Source organism: Sciurus vulgaris (assembly GCF_902686455.1).
Source record: "Sciurus vulgaris genome assembly, chromosome: 8".
NCBI classification, from domain to species: domain Eukaryota; kingdom Metazoa; phylum Chordata; class Mammalia; order Rodentia; family Sciuridae; genus Sciurus; species Sciurus vulgaris.
Window position 1 is genome coordinate 94,050,705 of NC_136468.1, and position 16,637 is coordinate 94,067,341.

The following is a 16,637-nucleotide window of genomic DNA, read 5'->3' on the forward strand; positions in this document are numbered from 1 at the left end:
TGTTGAGCCCTACTGTCTTAGGTTCTATGGTAATAGTGTGCTGTGAACAAGATAGTAGATAAGACAAAACAGTTCCTATCTTCACAGGGTTTGAATCTATTAAACAAGTAATTCTAAATGTGATAGATATAATAGAAGGGAACATACAGGCTGCTTTGAGAGAGTAAGGTGTGGGATTATGCCATATTCTTTGGTAAACAATGTATATCTTTGTGAAAAATCAATCTCAAGAGATACTAAAATTATTAGAATTCTGTAAACTAGAGATAAAAAGTCAAAAGGGGATATTATTATTGTTATTTTAGGCATATGATATTTCTGCTCTGTTTTATAAATAATGTGTTGGTTGAGTGTTTTGACAGGGAATAATTAACAACAATAATGCAACTTTCATTGATGCTTCCTGTGTGCTTAGGCACTGTGACAAACTCATTTTATGTTATATCTAATTTAATCTTCATATCAAACACTGCTTTTACAGAGAATAAAACCTATGCTGAAAGAAGTCAAGGGACTCTCTGTTAGGGTCAAACAAGCACAGTCTAGTTTTGTTTTAATCTTTGGTAATGAGATGATGTCTGCTTTTCCATACCTGTGTAGTTTTTTATGTTTGGAATTTGTGATTATTACAGGAATTATAAGCACAAATGATTGACTATAGGACCATGCAGATAACACAGATGTAGATGGAAGTCAAAGAGTAACGTTCAGAACTCATGTGCTTCTGAACCAAAGTCTTTTAAGCCTTCAAATACAGGTTTATTTAAGAGGGACAAAGGAAATCAGAGCCGCTTGTCCTCAAGTGGTCAGTTGGTGGGAAAAACTTACTTTAATATTTTCTCATATCAACTCAATCTAGCGGTCATTTATCCAGTTTAGGTAGGTAAGTAGGGGTGTGTGTGTGTGTGTGTGTGTGTGTGTGTGTCTAAGGATACAGCATAGTATGGTGGGAAATGTTTGTGCTTTGTGGGTTTTAAACAGACCTGGTTTGAATCTTGATCTTGCTATATGATTTTGACCAAGTTGTCTGACTTCTCTGAATCTTGTTTTCTTCATCAGTCAAAAATAGTAATTACCTAGAGGGTTATTAAGTGATTCAAGAATAATATACATGGCACTCACAGGACTGCCTGGAACAGCAGAAATGGAGTAAGTAGCAGCTACTTTTAAAAAAAAAAATACATTTGTTTTTCTTGGTCAGTCTATTGGTTCGTCATGGGTAGTTCCTAAATCACATGTATCCTCATCACTTAGCATGGGCTCAATGTTGTATACTACCTTTTTCAAGTTGGTGATGCACAACTTTTAAATTCTTTTCTGTAAGCAATGATAATCACCCAAAAATTTGAGATGGACGAGCGTAAGCTACTTCTCCACTACCTCTCTCCTTGGTTATAAAGAAAGCAAGTCTCATGTCAAATTTTGTCATACATCAAGATATTTATTAAATAAACTTATGAGCACAGAATAATCTGAACAGCCTGTACTATAGGCTGGATGCTGTCTTTTGCATAACAGACCACCACATTTCTGGAAAGGTTCACTTGAGGCAAATTGGACAGTAATCCAGGGCAAGATTGTTTTTCCTCATAATGTTCATCAAACAGCTAGAAATCTGCTTCCCTAAAGGCAAGACCCAGGTTCAAGTCTTCAAACCCATCTCTTCAGTGTCCTGGTGGATTCATATGCTCTGTTCATGCAAAGGAGAACAGGAGTATAAAAAGATTGAGCCTATCTACATGTCTTGAATGACACTGATTTTGCTAGGGAACCTGTTTCTAATATCGATAACACCAGTCATCAAACTTCTGATCTCACCCTTCAAAGCTCATTTCTGACATTCATTATCATAATTCAGAAGTCTCTAGTGTTGTTTGAAATACCCATAACCTAAATGCAAGTGCTTGTGATCGGCCTGTCTGGTTTGTGGGCTTCACTTGTAATGAGGATAGCTGTTTTGAGCATGAACTCACTGACTCCAGACCATTGGATCTCAACAAAGGTGATTTTGCCTCCAGGGGGACATTTAACCATGTCTGGAGACATTTTTGGTCTTGTGTTGGTTGGGTATTTAGACAGGGAATAAACAACAATAATTCCAACTAATGGTATGGGATGTATCTAGTGTAGGAGTCTAGTACCCTATTAAACATCCTACAGTACCTGAGTCAGCCCTCACAGCAAGGAATGATCTGGCCCTAAATGTCATTAATGAGCAAGCCAAGAAACCCTGCCCTTAAGTGTAGCTTAAACTAACTTACATGCTCATATCATATGACTGTCTGTAATGATGCATTATAAAGTTAAATTACAGACTTAAATTGAATGAATTTAGGAATCTATTGAATGTAGTACATGTCAAAGATATGAAGGTAGAGCCTAGTTATTTACAACGTATGGTAAGCCTAATAAATAAAATAATCTACAAAAACGTCTCAAAAATGGTAGGGCTTGGTCCTGTTCATCTGGAATGTAGGGATGGACTTCCCTTTCCCAAGTAGTATCCTTTAAATGACCATCTTAATGGACACTGTTGTGCTACTGAGTCATCAGAATTTTTAATTTACTTCAGTATAACAAACATGCTTTGAATGCCTGCTGTGAAGCTGAAACTGTGGGTGGGTTCAGCAAATAAAAGGCCTGGAGGAGTTTACAGTACTGTAGAAATCAGGCACCATTTATCTTCAGCGAGGCATCTTCCAGTTCTAACGTTCCAGTAGCCAGTAATTGCAGAAATATCCACAGTTTACCCTCGTTTCACTCCATGTGAAAACAGGCAGCTCCACTGGTTGCTTTTTTATATTGTTTCCATGTGTTCTAGCCATATAGGCCTACTGTCACATGTCTGCCAAAGTACCAGCAGATAGTATGGATACAATTGTATCTTTTTTATCTAAAACAAACAAACAAACAAACAAAAAACATAAAACCACCCTCTGGAAAACTGGACATTTTAGAAGATTCATAAAAAAAAGCAGCAGCTTCACTTAATTTGAAAATGTCACTTTCGCCGCTGAAACTAAAATCGAGGAAACAATCCATAATATCACCATCATGGTTGGGGGTTCCAGGTTCCCTTTTTTGCCATTTTAGGTGGATCATCATCAGCATGTCCTAAGTGATCACATGTAATTCTGTGACCGTAGGTAAAAGAATGCGCTAAGGACACCCAGGCCCTGCCTATCATTTGCCTTCATTGGAGATGGCACTCAAGGCTGTGTGGGTGGCTACATAATTACCAAAATGTCTGCATGTAAGAATGTGGCCTGAAACATTCTAAACTTAGAAACTATTCAGATCAGACCTTCTGGATGTTGTTTTTGGAGAGTGATAACTGTGGCATTCTCCAGGGCTTGTAAAACGAGCTCTGACATTGCCAACCAGGGATTCCAACTTTAACAGCAATCTGTTCAATGAGTAACCATGGTCCAGAGAACATTCATTCTTCTTTTTACAACTTGATTCCATTAATTATTATTTTTAAAATTTGGGTCTCACTTGGCTATAGGTAGATAATTTTATGGAAAGGGGTAAAAATTTGGTCAGCCAGAGGGGAAAAAAGGTAAAAATAGTAATCAGGTTTGAGATCAGTTGTATTTTTAGCTTTATATTAGCCAAGCATTGGAGTTAGTTTCCTTTCAGCTGATTAAGTTACATGTCTATTTGGTGAATAAACTTTGCAGAAATAGCAAAATTTGTCTCTATGTCACTTGTAAATGATTTATTGTCTCTCTTATTTAACATTTTTATGTATCAATGGTATATATTTTACAAGGCTCAGCCAAAGTCTATATCCCAGCACTACCTACCTTTTATATTCTTCTGGGCCAAAACACTGAAAGAGAAAAAAAGTGTTCTATAGTACACAGTATAAAGAAATTTCTCAGGAATAATTTGTTTTTCTAAGACCAGTTTTATGTGAATACTCAAGGCATTTGGCAAGTGTGGATTGGTGTCAGGGAAAATTCTACTCCTAGATCAGAAAAACCATCATGATTTCTAAGAGTCACAGTGATCATACTTTGGTGTTCTGAAGCATCAGGTGGTTTAGCCAACAAGCAGGTCTTTTTCTATAATTTGTGTGACTGAAGTTTTTTCCTGAAATGTATACATTTTTCCTGTTATCTTATTAGATACTGAGAATGGTACCATGGTTAAAAATGTATTCTAATCACAGTTTTCATTTAAAATTTTAAGCAAAACACATATTAAAGCAGAATTTTAGGTTTTCTCTTCATTGGAGGTGCAACAGAATATAATCCAGTCTCCATATCCTGTTTGGATAAATTAACATAGTAGCAAAAATAGGTAAGAATTAGATTCTTGCTATACCTTCAAAGTAAAAACTCCAATGTTCTCTTTTATTTAGCTGAAGTTCAGGCAGCAGGTAGTGAGTAGACATGGGTAGTGAATTATACACTTGCTACCCAACACTTCCAGTGTGCTTATCTGGCATTTAAACCATCTCTGTGCCTTTTCTCTGTTCTTTTTCTTTTGGTAAAAGAACAATTCTTTTGGATACAAATTGAATATTTTCAGACAAAGTAAAAGTTTAGACCTGGTAAACTTCTTCTTGTTCCTTATTACAAGGTCTTTGGTTGGAGTCTGCAGCAAATGTCATTGCAAAATAACACTGTTGAGAGGGAGGTATGCCCTATTTCCTGCCAGCTTCCAAATCTCTCCGAGGCTGAAAATGTAGCTTCCTAACAAGGGGACTGCCATCTGAAGAATAAATTCTTTTCAGCAGGCTTTAGAGCTGTCTGTAGCTTCATGTTAAGCAGTTATGGCTAAGGGTGAAATGGAGCAGTTTCTTTCTTTCTTTCTTTTTCTTTTTTTTTTTTTTTCTTTTCTTTTTAAAGTAGATGACAGACATATTGAGGTAGGTCTGTTGTTTCCATGTGACATCACTTGGGTTCCATTCAAATTGGGAGCCTGACAGGGCCTGATTCAGGGTATATAGGATTTAAGAGGCATTTTGGTATTATGGCTTCTAATTGTGCTGGATTTTTAGGGGGACTGACTTTGAAGTTCATCAGTTCATCCAGCTCTTATGTGACACCCTCTGTGTACCTGGTATTGGAAAATTGTGGGCATGTTTAGGAACTTATCAATTGCTTTTTTTACCCTGAAATTTTCTGAGCTTTTTGAGTGGGTGTTTTATTTTCCCTCTATGTTTTCATGGTGTGCCAGTTTTTCTTAGCATTTTCAATAAGATATAAAAGAAAATCAAACCATGCATACCTCCCTGAATAACAAGCCTCAGAGGATTTTTAGAGAACCAGTCATATCAGGCAAAGTTATGTGTCTGTGTGTACATGTTTTCAAAGAAATGCTAAAGCAGTAGAATAAGGGAATTCAAATGTGTAACTTACTGGGCTTTCAGTAATATATTTGATACGGAGTCTCATGATTTTTTGCTTTGAAACTCAGAGTTAGCTACAAAATGAGCACTATCCCATTGAGCCATCACAGAGGGAGGGTAATGAAACAGGGGGTGTTGATTGCTGTCCTGCCTCACTTTGAGAGAGAGTACTTGGCAGTGTGCCTCAAGTACCAATAGAAAGGTCCTCCTTTTAAATGTCATCATTAATCTAATAAAAACCAGTATTTTTGATGTAACTAATTTGAATTGAGTGGTAAACTATAGGGGAATACAAAGAAATAATAACCAGAAGCCAAACAAGTTAGAAATGAATAAAAGGGATTTTAACAGTCTTTTATTGAGTATTATTTTATAGGTGAAAAAACTAAGTCAGAGGGAGGTAAACTAACTAGCCAAAGGTCCTACAGGTAAGCCAAAGTCACATGATTATTCCATCATCCAGAATGCCATTAAGCCCTAGATGCAATATGGTATAGCAGTTAACACATCAAAATTGTTGCATAAGTACTTTATTTGTATTAATTTATCTTTCTTACATTGATTACACTTTTTTTTGCCTTTTTAAAAAAATATATCTATCTCTGTTTTTACAGACTGCATTTTGACTCATTGTACACAAATGGGGTACAACTTTTCATTTCTCTGGGTATACATGCTGTAGAGTCACACCATTCGTGTAATCATACATGTGCATAGGGTAATGATGTCTGTGTCATTCCACTATCTTTCCTACCCCTGCCCCTCCTCTCCCATTTCCCTCTACACTATCTGAAGTTCCTCCATTCCCCTCTCGATTATACTTTCAAAGTACTTTTCCATTTTTGTTTCAAGGTGCTCAAACCTGGCCATAATACATAGGACCTCACACATGCTAGGCAGGCCATCTACCACTGAGCTACACCACCAGCCCTTCAAAGTACTTTTTATTTCTCTTATTTTAACAGGTTTATTGAGGTACAATTTGTAAAGGTGTGATTCATCCATTTAAAGTGTATAATTCTCCATGTGTAATAATGCATGCCTCTAATTTCAGCTACTCAGGAGGCTGAGGCAGGAGGATCACAAGTTTGAAGCTAGTCAGAGCAACTTAGTGAGACCCTGTCTTAAAACAAAACAAAACAAACAAACAAAAGGGCTGGGGATATAGCTCAGTGATAGAGCACTTGCCCAGCTTGTGCAAGGCACTGGGTTCAATCATCAGTACCACATACAAAATTTATAATTCAGCCATTTTTGTTGTAGTCACAGGGTTGTGCCATCATTACCACAGTTTAATTTTGTAGAACCTCATCCTCCCTTAAAAAAAACCCATGCCCTTTAGCTGTTACTACTCACTCCTTTCTATCCACCTCATACTACCACCTTTAGCAGCTGCTAATCTACTTTCTGTGTTTATAACTGTCTCTTCTGAGCATTTTGTACAAATGGAATTACATATATATATATGTATATATGTATATATACATATATATGTATTTTATTTGTTCTTTTTAGTTGTATATGACAGTAGAATATATTTTGACACATCATGGAGTAAAATTTCCCTTTCTTGTGGTTGAACATGATGTAGGGTTATACTAGTTGTATATTCATATAGGAACATAGGAAAGTTATGCCCAGTTCATTCTACTGTCTTTCCCATTTCCATCCCTGCTCCCTTCCCCCATTCCCCCTGTCCAATCTGGTGAACCTACACTCCACCTCCCCGTTGTGAGTCAGCATACACATATCAGAGAGAACGTTAACCTTTGGTTTTTTGGGATTGTTTTGTTTCACTTAGCATGATAGTGTCCAGTTCCATCTGTTCACCAGAAAATGCCGTAATTTCATTATTCTTTATGGCTGAGTAATATTCCACATTTTCTTTATCCATTCATCTATTGAAGGGCATCTAGGTCGGTTCCATAGTTTAGCTATTGTGAATTGGACTGCTATGAACATGGATGTGGCCGTGTCACTATAGTATGCTGATTTTAAGTCCTTTGGATATGTGCTGAGGAGCAGGATAAGTGGGTCAAATGGTGGTTCCATTCCAGGTTTTCTGAGGAATCTCCATACTGCCTTCCAGAGTAGCTGCACCAATTTGTAGTCCTACCAGCAATGTATGAGTGTACCTTTCCCCCCACATCTGCCAACATTTATTGTTTACTTGTATTCTTGATAATCGCCTTTCTGACTGGAGTGAAATAAAATCTCTGAGTAGTTTTAATTTATATTTCTCTGATTACTAGTGATGTACATTTTTTCAAATATTTGTTAGCCTTTTGTATTCTGTGAAGTGTCTGCTCAGTTCCTTTGTCCATTTATTGATTTGGTTATTTGTTTTTTGTTGTTTTTTGAGTTCTTGATAGGTCTTAGAGATTAATGCTCTCTCTGAGGTGTAGATGGCAAAGATACTTTCCCATTCTGTAGGTTCTCTTCATATTCTTGACTGTTTCCTTTGCTGTGCAGAAGATTTTTAGTTTGATACAATCACATTTATTGATTCTTGATTTTACTCCTTGCGCTTTAGAAATCTTTCGGAATTCAGTTTCCAAGCCAACATGATAGAGATTTGGGCCTACTTTTCCTTCTAGTAGGTGCAGGATTCTGATCAAATGCCTACATCCTTGGTCCACTTTGAGTTGAGTTTTGTGCAGAGAGGGGTCTAATTTCATTTTGTTACATATGGATTTCTAGTTTTCCTAGCATTGTTTGTTGAAGAAGCTCTCTTTTCTCCAATGTATGTTTATGGTGCCTTTGTCTAGTACAAGATAACTGTATTTGTGTGGGTTTGTCTGTGTCTTCTGTTCTATACCATTGATCTTAATGTCTGTTTTGGTGCCAATACCATGCCATTTTTGTTACTATAGCTCTGTAGTATAATTTAAGGTCTGGTATTTTGATGTTTCCTGCTTCATTTTTCTTACTGAGGATTGTTTGGCTATTCTGGGCCTTTTATTATTCCAAATGAATTTCATGACTCCTTTTCTGAAGAACATTATTGGAACCTTAATGGGAATTATGTTTAATCTCTATAGCACTTTTGGTAGTATGGCCATTTTGACAATATTAATTCTGCTTATCCAAGAACATGGGAGATCTTTCTATCTTCTAAGGTCTTCTTCAATTTCTTTCTTTAGTGTTCTGTAGTTTTCATTGTAGAGGTCCTTTTGTTAGATTGATTCCCAAATATTTTATTTTCTTTGAGTCTATCGTGAATGGGATAGTTTTCCTAAGTTCTCTTTCAGTTGATTCATCACTGATGTATAGGAATGCATTTGATTTATGGGTGTTAATTTTATATCTTGCTACTTATTGAATTCTTTATGAGTTCTAGAAGTTTTCTGGTGGAGTTTTTTGGGTCTTCTAAATATAGAATCATGTCATCAGCAAATAGGGATAGTTTGAGTTCTTCTTTTTCTATTTGTATTCCTTTAATTTCTTTCTTCTTATTGCTTTGGCTGGAGTTTTCAGAACTCGGTTGAATAGAAGTGGTGAAAGGGGACATCCTTGTTTTGTTCCAGTTTTTAGAGGGAATGCTTTCATTTAGAATAATGTTGGCCTTGGGCTTAGCATAGATAGCTTTTACAGTGTTGAGGTTTGTTTCTGTTATGCCTAGTTTTTCTAGTGTTTTGAACATGAAGGGGTGCTGTATTTTGTCAAATGTTTTTTCTGCATGTATTGAGATAATCATGTGATTCTTGTTTTTAAGTCTATTGATGTGATGAATTATGTTTACTGATTTGTGAACTTACCCTGTATCCCTGGGATGAGCCCCACTTGATCATGGTGCACTATCTTTTAATATGTTTTTGTATGCAATTTGCCAATATTTTATTAAGAATTTTTACATCTATGTTCATCAGGGATATTGGTCTGAAGTTTTCTTTCCTTGATGTGTCTTTGTCCAGTTTTGTTATCAGGGTGATACTAGCTTCATATAATGAGTTTGGAAGGGTTCCCTCCTTTTCTATTTCATGGAGTAATTTGAGAACAACCGATGATAGTTCTTCTTTGAAGGTCTGATAGAACTCAGTTGAGAAACCACTTAGTCCTGGGCTTTTCTTTGTTAGTAGGGTTCTGATAGTGTCTTCAATTTCATTGCTTGAAATTGATCTGTTTAAATTTTTAGTATCCTGATTCAATTTGGATAGGTCATATATCTCTAGAAATTTGATTTTCTATTTTATTAGAGTATAGATTTTCAAAATAAGTTCTGATTATTATCTGTATTTCAGTAGTGTCAGTTGTGATATTTCCTTTTTCATTGCAAATTTTAGTAATCTGAGTTTTCTCTCTGTTAGCTTGGCTAAGGATTTATTAATTTTATTGCTTTTTTTCAAAGAACTAACATTTTGTTTTGTCAATTTTGTGGATTGTTTCTTTTGTTTCAATTTCATCGATTTTAGCTCTGATTTTGCTAAGTCAGAAGCTCTGTCTTCTTATGGTGTTTATTTGTCCATCTTCTTCTAGGGCTTTGAGATGTAATGTTACATTATTTATTTGTTGACTTTCTATTCTTTTAATGAATGAGCTCAATGAAATTAACTTTCCTCCTAGCATTGCCTTCAGAGTGTCTCCACGATTTTGATCATTTACTTCTAAGTATTTTTAAAATTTAATCCCTGATACCTTCTGCTATCCAGTCATCATTCCATAGCATGTTATTTAGCCTCCAGGTGTTAAAAAGTTTATTGTCTATTCTAATTTCATTCCATTGTGATCTGATAGGATATAAGATATTATCTCTCTTTTATGTAATAAATGGAATTATATAATGTGTGATAAGCTTCACTTAGCATGATGTTTTCAAGATTCCTTATTGTATAAATGTTTCATTTCTTTTTATGACTGAGTAATATTCCATTATGTAGATATGCCACATTCTGTTTATCCATTCATCAGTTGGTGGACATTTGAGTTGTTTCTGCTTTTTGGCTATTATAAATAATGCTTTTCTCAGTGCTTGTTCATATTATAGCTTGGATCTGGAATAACTCCCAAAGGTCTGTGTGTCAGAGGCTTGGACCTTAGCTTGGGGCATTAGGAAGTAATGGAAACTTTTGGAAGGTGGGGTCTAGTGGAAGATCTTTAGGTCACTGGGGACATGACTTTAAGAGAAGATTGTGGGTCCCTGGGTCCTTTTCTTCCTCTTTTTTGCTTCCTGACCATGAGGCAAATGGTTTTGTCTTGCCATGTTGTGCCACCATGTACCCAAAGCAAGAGAGACAATTGATCATAGATTAAAATGTCCAAAACTTTGAGCCAATGTAAACCTTTCCTCTTTATAAGTTGTTTCTCTTAGATAATTGTTATAGGAACAGAAAGCTGACTAACATAATTCATGAATAAGTTTTAAAGTGAATATATATTTCAAATGCCTTTGGGCATATGCCTAGAGTGGAATTGCTGGGTCATGTGGTAATTTAACTTTTTGAGAAACTACCTGTTTGTTTCCTGAAGTGACTGTACCATATTATATTCCTACCAGCAATGGACAAGTGTTACAATTTCTCCACATCTTTGTCAACACTTTCCATTGTCTATTTTTTCACCCTCGTCTAAAGATCTAATAATTGTATAATTTATAGGTTAAGAAATCCAAGTCAACAAACATTAAACAAGAAGCCTAATGTATGTGAAAATAGAGGGGAAGGAGTAACATGTATAGTTCCAAACACCCTAGTTTAAAAAGTTTAAATTCAATACTTATAGCAGGTTGGATGTTAGAGATTATATTTCCCACATTTTAAAGATGATGAAATTCCAGTAAAGAGTAATCTGAACACTGACATAGAGCTGCTTGGTAGCAAAGTCCCATCTCTTTGGCTCCCAGGTCATTGTCTATTCCAGCACAGTCTATTGGGTTCTTCCCTAGGGGTTGTTCAAACTCGTCCATGTCACAGGAACTCCATTTTTTAAACTTGTTCATCCAAGCTGGCCTTTTATGATAATAAATCTATCTTAGTTCATCTGGGATATTGGAAGGTCAACAAAGCTGAAACCTCCCATTTGGGAGCTCCTGATAGAATTCGTTCCACATATTGCCTAGGGTGAGGCTGATGTGTGGGCAGATAATTAATGTAGGCAGTGTTATATGGTGACGTTTCTTGGGTCAGATTGCTTAACTCTGAGTTCTGACTCTGCCACTTACCATTTTACCCTTTCAGTAATTCTCTTATTTTTAAAATGGGGGCAATAATAGTATTTACCTCACTGGATTTTTATTTTTATTTTTGGAAGTACTGGGGATAAACCCAGGGGCACTTATTCATTGATTAATTCAGCCTTTTACAGATTTGTTGTTTTGATACAAGATCTCACTAAGTTTCTCAGGTCGACTTGCCATCTGCCTTCCTCAGCCTCCTAAATAGCTTGGATTACAGGTGTGCAGTACAGTGCTCAGCCTTTTTTGAGGTTTAAATGGGATAGTCTGGGTAGAAAGTTTTTGCACAGTGACTGGTCTTTAGAATCCTCAAATGATGTTGACAATATAGAACATCAACTTTCTCAGACCATTTAAAACATTGTAATGTGAAATTTAGACAAAAATAAATGAATCATCCCATTAAAAAGTCCCTTCATTAAATAAGCAGATCTAGAAAATAACTGCTTTGTCTGAAATCTTCATATTTTGAGTGATATTGAGCATAATAAAATTTCTCTTGTTAAGAGAAGAAAGCTTAGTATGTTAACTTTCCTTCTTATAAATTATGAACTAATTTCCTTTAAATTTTGATTTGGGGCAATACCAAGCAACTTTGGGCAGAAACCAACCAGCTAAAGATGACCCCATGTTAAAAGCCCTATGGTAGAGAAACTGAAAAGTACTTATGTCTGTGATGAATGTAATATAAGTAGTGTCAGTGTTTTTCCTTAGTGTTTTTATTTGATTATCAAGATAAAAATCCACAGCATTATTTTGTGGGGCCACCTGTATATGTTTGTGTAACTGTACAGAAGAAGGGGCACTCAATGGGAGATCAGAAGACAAGAGTGGAATTCTGACACTTTTCTGCCCCTGTTCATTACCACTACCAGTGATCTCAGATGGCTCTAAGCTATGTTTCTTCATCAGGAAGTGAGGACATAGGGGATCAACAATTCCTATCTGACCAAATGATGAGCTAAGAGAGCACTGTGCCTGACTCACAGTCAGCCTTCATTAAATGACACCTAAATAGCAAAATAGTAGGATTCTGCATGCCACACACACAAGATTTGGAGGCAGATTGGACGATAAGTTTAGGTGAAGAAATTGGACATGTCGTGTTCACATAGTATGATTCATGTCTATTCCACTGTTGCTGCTGCTGCTGCTGCTTTCCTGTAACCAATTTTAGAGCCTATCTTGGCAGCTGGAAGTATTTGGGATTAATTTCACACTCACTTTATGAGTTGAGCGTTTTCCTGCAAGCAGCTCCCTGGGCCTCTGCCTCATTACTTTGGCATCAACTGATATGGCAGTTGGACAGAGATGTCCTTTGGGGTCTCCATTTTATTTGGAAACCTTCAATTTGAAAAAGCAAAACAAAGGCCATCAACACATTGTGCTTGAAATCGTTAGCATTTATTGTTTCCTACAGCCTTCCCTTTCTGTAGTTCTGTTGAACACCAGGGAACACACAGCTTGCTCAGCCAGTGATGAGCCCTGAAAAATCGCTCTCCCTCAAATTTAAGCCTTAGCAGCTGGTTGGCCTCATTTCTCAGTTCCAGGTGAGTTGGAGATCTTCTAGACCTTGGTCACACAGATCTGAATCTTGATGGTTCTAATTTTTCCAGCTCTTTTTACTCTGTTAATTCTGCTAAATTCATTTGGCTTTCAAGAAGAACAAAGTAAACTTGGCTGTTACGTGTAAAACTAAATTGAGAACATGGAGATCTGTTTAGTATTTCATGCTGGCCAGTAGGTCAGGAAGATTTTCCTTGGGGGTAATTTACATAAGGAATTGTTTATCCCATTTCTTTTCCAATTTCTGTGACCATTTGGGGATAGTGGACTGTTTCCACAATGGCACAGAAACATATCCAATGGGATGGAAACTTCAAGAGTCGATGCTTCTTCTGGATTGATGTATTTTGGGCCTTGCTCAGGAAAGATCCTGTGGCCTGGGCTGCTGTCTCACTGAGAAGTCATTCTTCCACTGCAGCTGTGTTTAGCAAGTTGGGTGGGTCCATGGTCTGACATGCAGTTACACTTAGTGAGAATTTCCCCTTGATAGTGAAGAATGTGCATAAAAGCTTCACTGAAGTCCCAGAAAATGCCCCAGATATTTATTATGATTTGATAGCTACTTAGAGAGAGTGCAGCCTTCATCAGGCAACACCCATACTCAGAATATTTAGTGGTTCCCCGAGTGCTGCTCCTTTCTCTGACATTCAGGTTCCTCTACAGTTCTCACCCAGCTTACCTTTTTTAGTTTTGTGAAATATCCTTCCCAACCCAAGAGGATTGTTTTTCCCCAAGCAACCAGCCTCCACTTTTCTGCTTTGTTCAAGTTGTTTCCTTCTCTTTTAAAGATCCCTTACCTAAAATCTTTGCTTTAGGATGCATTTCAGGTACCTCTTTTCAGTGGTATGCTGCTAAATATTTAACAAAAGCTCTGTGGCAAGGACCTGACTCCTTAACATTTGTTGGTTTCCATGTTATAAATACTTCCAGGGTGGCTGATTTTAGCTGCCAATGTGAGGTCTCTGAATGTAGAGTTGGAAAGAAATGGGCAGTAGCCCACCATTGCAAAGTGTTTCTAATATACAGATATAATAGGCATAAATAACCTTGGAGCCTACATAAAGTAGGAAGAAATAAGTTTTGACTATTTATTACCTTTGTTTTTAATGTAACTTACTTAGTTTTAAGTTTATGTAATCTAATTTTTAGTAATGGCTGTGTTAAACAACTGGCTTACAGAATTCCTGCCAGTTGATCAATGGTTTTTTTCTCAGGACCTGGAAGAGGCTGCCAGAGCCAGCTTTAGCACACCACTGCTTCTCCCATTACCATCTCCTTCCTAAAACCTTCTGTGCACAGCTAGCAGTAGTCTCAAGCAGGTTTTGGAGTGAGACATCTGTGAAGTTTGAATTCTTTTCTTTCATCTGTTAGATATATGATCAGACGGACTACTTGGCTTGCAGATCCCAATGCAAAATGAGGGTCCTTGTTAAAAAGACAGAAAAAGAAAGGGGTATTAAGACAGCTATTAAAATAAGACGACTTTTTTTCTTCAGTGGTCGTGGCTTCTTTCAGAGCCTCTGATGGTGTGTGTGTGTGTGTGTGTGTGTGTGTGTGTTTAATAATTTCAATTTAATATCTTTCCAAGTAAGGAGAAATTTAAAAATTTAAACATTAGCATGAACTTTACCGTTCGTCTTTATATGGACAATGCCAGTTTTAGTTTTGTCAAATATCCTTCCCAACCTGAGAGGATTGGGAAGCATTACACTCACACATGTGAATGCACATGTCTTCTACTCATGTGCATGCTTTACTGGTTCATTGACTTCAATTACAAAACACAGGTTCAAAACTAAAATTCTTAAGAATTTCAGGACAGACATGGTAGAGCCTTGAACTAAGCATGGGCCCCTTCTAAGCATGCACACAGATTGCATACCCTGTGTACTATACTGGGCAAATGCCAGACATTAGTTGACCCTCAAATTTCTCATCTGTGAAAGAGAAATAGCACCAACCAAGTATCACTGAAAGCGTGAGGATTGAAGCCATTCATCCCTGAATGGCACAGAGCAAAAATGCATGGTACCAGTCTATGTTCAATTAATTGGAGGGATTATTGTTAAAATAATAATCCTGACATTAATGGAACCTCCTTTAGAGTCTGTCATATCCTCCTCATATGGTCAATGCCTCCTTGACCTTTTTTCCTTTATTATGGACTCTCTGAAGGTAGAGATTAGATCTGTCGCAGTTGAATTCCTGTAGTGTTTCCCTCAAATTCTTGCATATACCTGCCACTCGGTAGGTGTTTATGACCTTGATCTTTGAATGCTTTGGACGTTTTGACAATAAGCATCTGTGTCAATATCATGGCTTCACAACGATGCTTAATTGTTAACATTCACAAGGAGAAAAAGAGTATAAACTTAGATTTTAACAGGAGTCAGTTGTAATCATGGTGAGGGTGGGGAAGTATATAAGTCCAGGTGTTTTGGTTTAAGGAAAGTGGCCTCTCTTCGTCTCTTCAAGGGGACTTCTTGAAGTAATGGGAAGGGATGAGTTCCAAGCCCCATTTGAGTAAAAGAGGCCCCAGGGATATTAACTCTGGCCCACAGTAATCCGTCTCTTTGCTAACTTCTTTCACACTTACTTTCTGTTCTGCACAATTAGGACATTATTATAGTAATGTTTCTTCCCACTAATTGGTTGTGTATGTATGTTTTCTTTCCAAAAAGTATAAGATCCTTGTAGAATATGAGATATCGTGTAGTTCTTTTGAATGCCAGTGGCAAGCACAGTACTAGGCACATAATAAGCAATGCACTTTCTGTAGCATTGGTCTTGGTTCAAATTTCCATAGCTCCCTGAAGAGCTGAATGTGAACTGCAATTACCTTTTATAACTTCTGTGAGCCCTCTGCTAAGTGGCAAAGAATCCTGGTCTGTCTACATTTTCAGGCAAGGACCTTCAGTTGCAGCCTCTCTCCCTAGCTTATATCTCTTCTCCAGTGTCTCCCAGACATTCCAAGGACTGTCCCTTTACAGCCCCTCTCCCCACATGGAATTTGAGAGACCACACAGCTGTAGACTCTACTTGTTTGATGACTTTTTAACAAGCCCTTTGGGCCAGTGTCAGTAAACCATGAAATATCACCAAATGGATCATCTGTACTAGACTTCTGAATCTCATCAGAACTCTAGTCCTTCAAGCTGACAGGGACTTATAGAAAGGTACTCATTGCCTTGGCCTTTGCTATTCATGTTCTGGGGATTGTCAGACGCCTTGAGCCTCTGGGGCAGTTAGTTCATTACTTTTAATGAGCACAAAATTCACCACGACATTAAAATAAAACACCAGTGGGCAGCCTTGGATGTTCCATTCAATTGTTGCTTTAGTTCTTTTTTCCACAGGATTATTCAAAAGGATAAAAAAAAAAAAAAAAAAAGCAAATTCTACTCACTCTTGCCAATTTTTATCCTAAGTAGATTTGGCATTGTAAAGCTAACACACCCTGAACTTTTTTTTTTCAGGTCCTGTGGGCTGTTGCCTGACATTTAGGTTAAAAATTACATTATTCTGGCCTAATGTTTGAAA

At 37.0% G+C, this 16,637-nt stretch overlaps 1 protein-coding gene across 8 annotated transcripts in view; it reads left to right on the top strand.

The window, feature by feature from the left end:
* Positions 1-16,637, top strand: part of BBS9 (Bardet-Biedl syndrome 9) — a 457,168-nt gene that overhangs the window by 344,517 nt on the left and 96,014 nt on the right. The window lies entirely within an intron of this gene.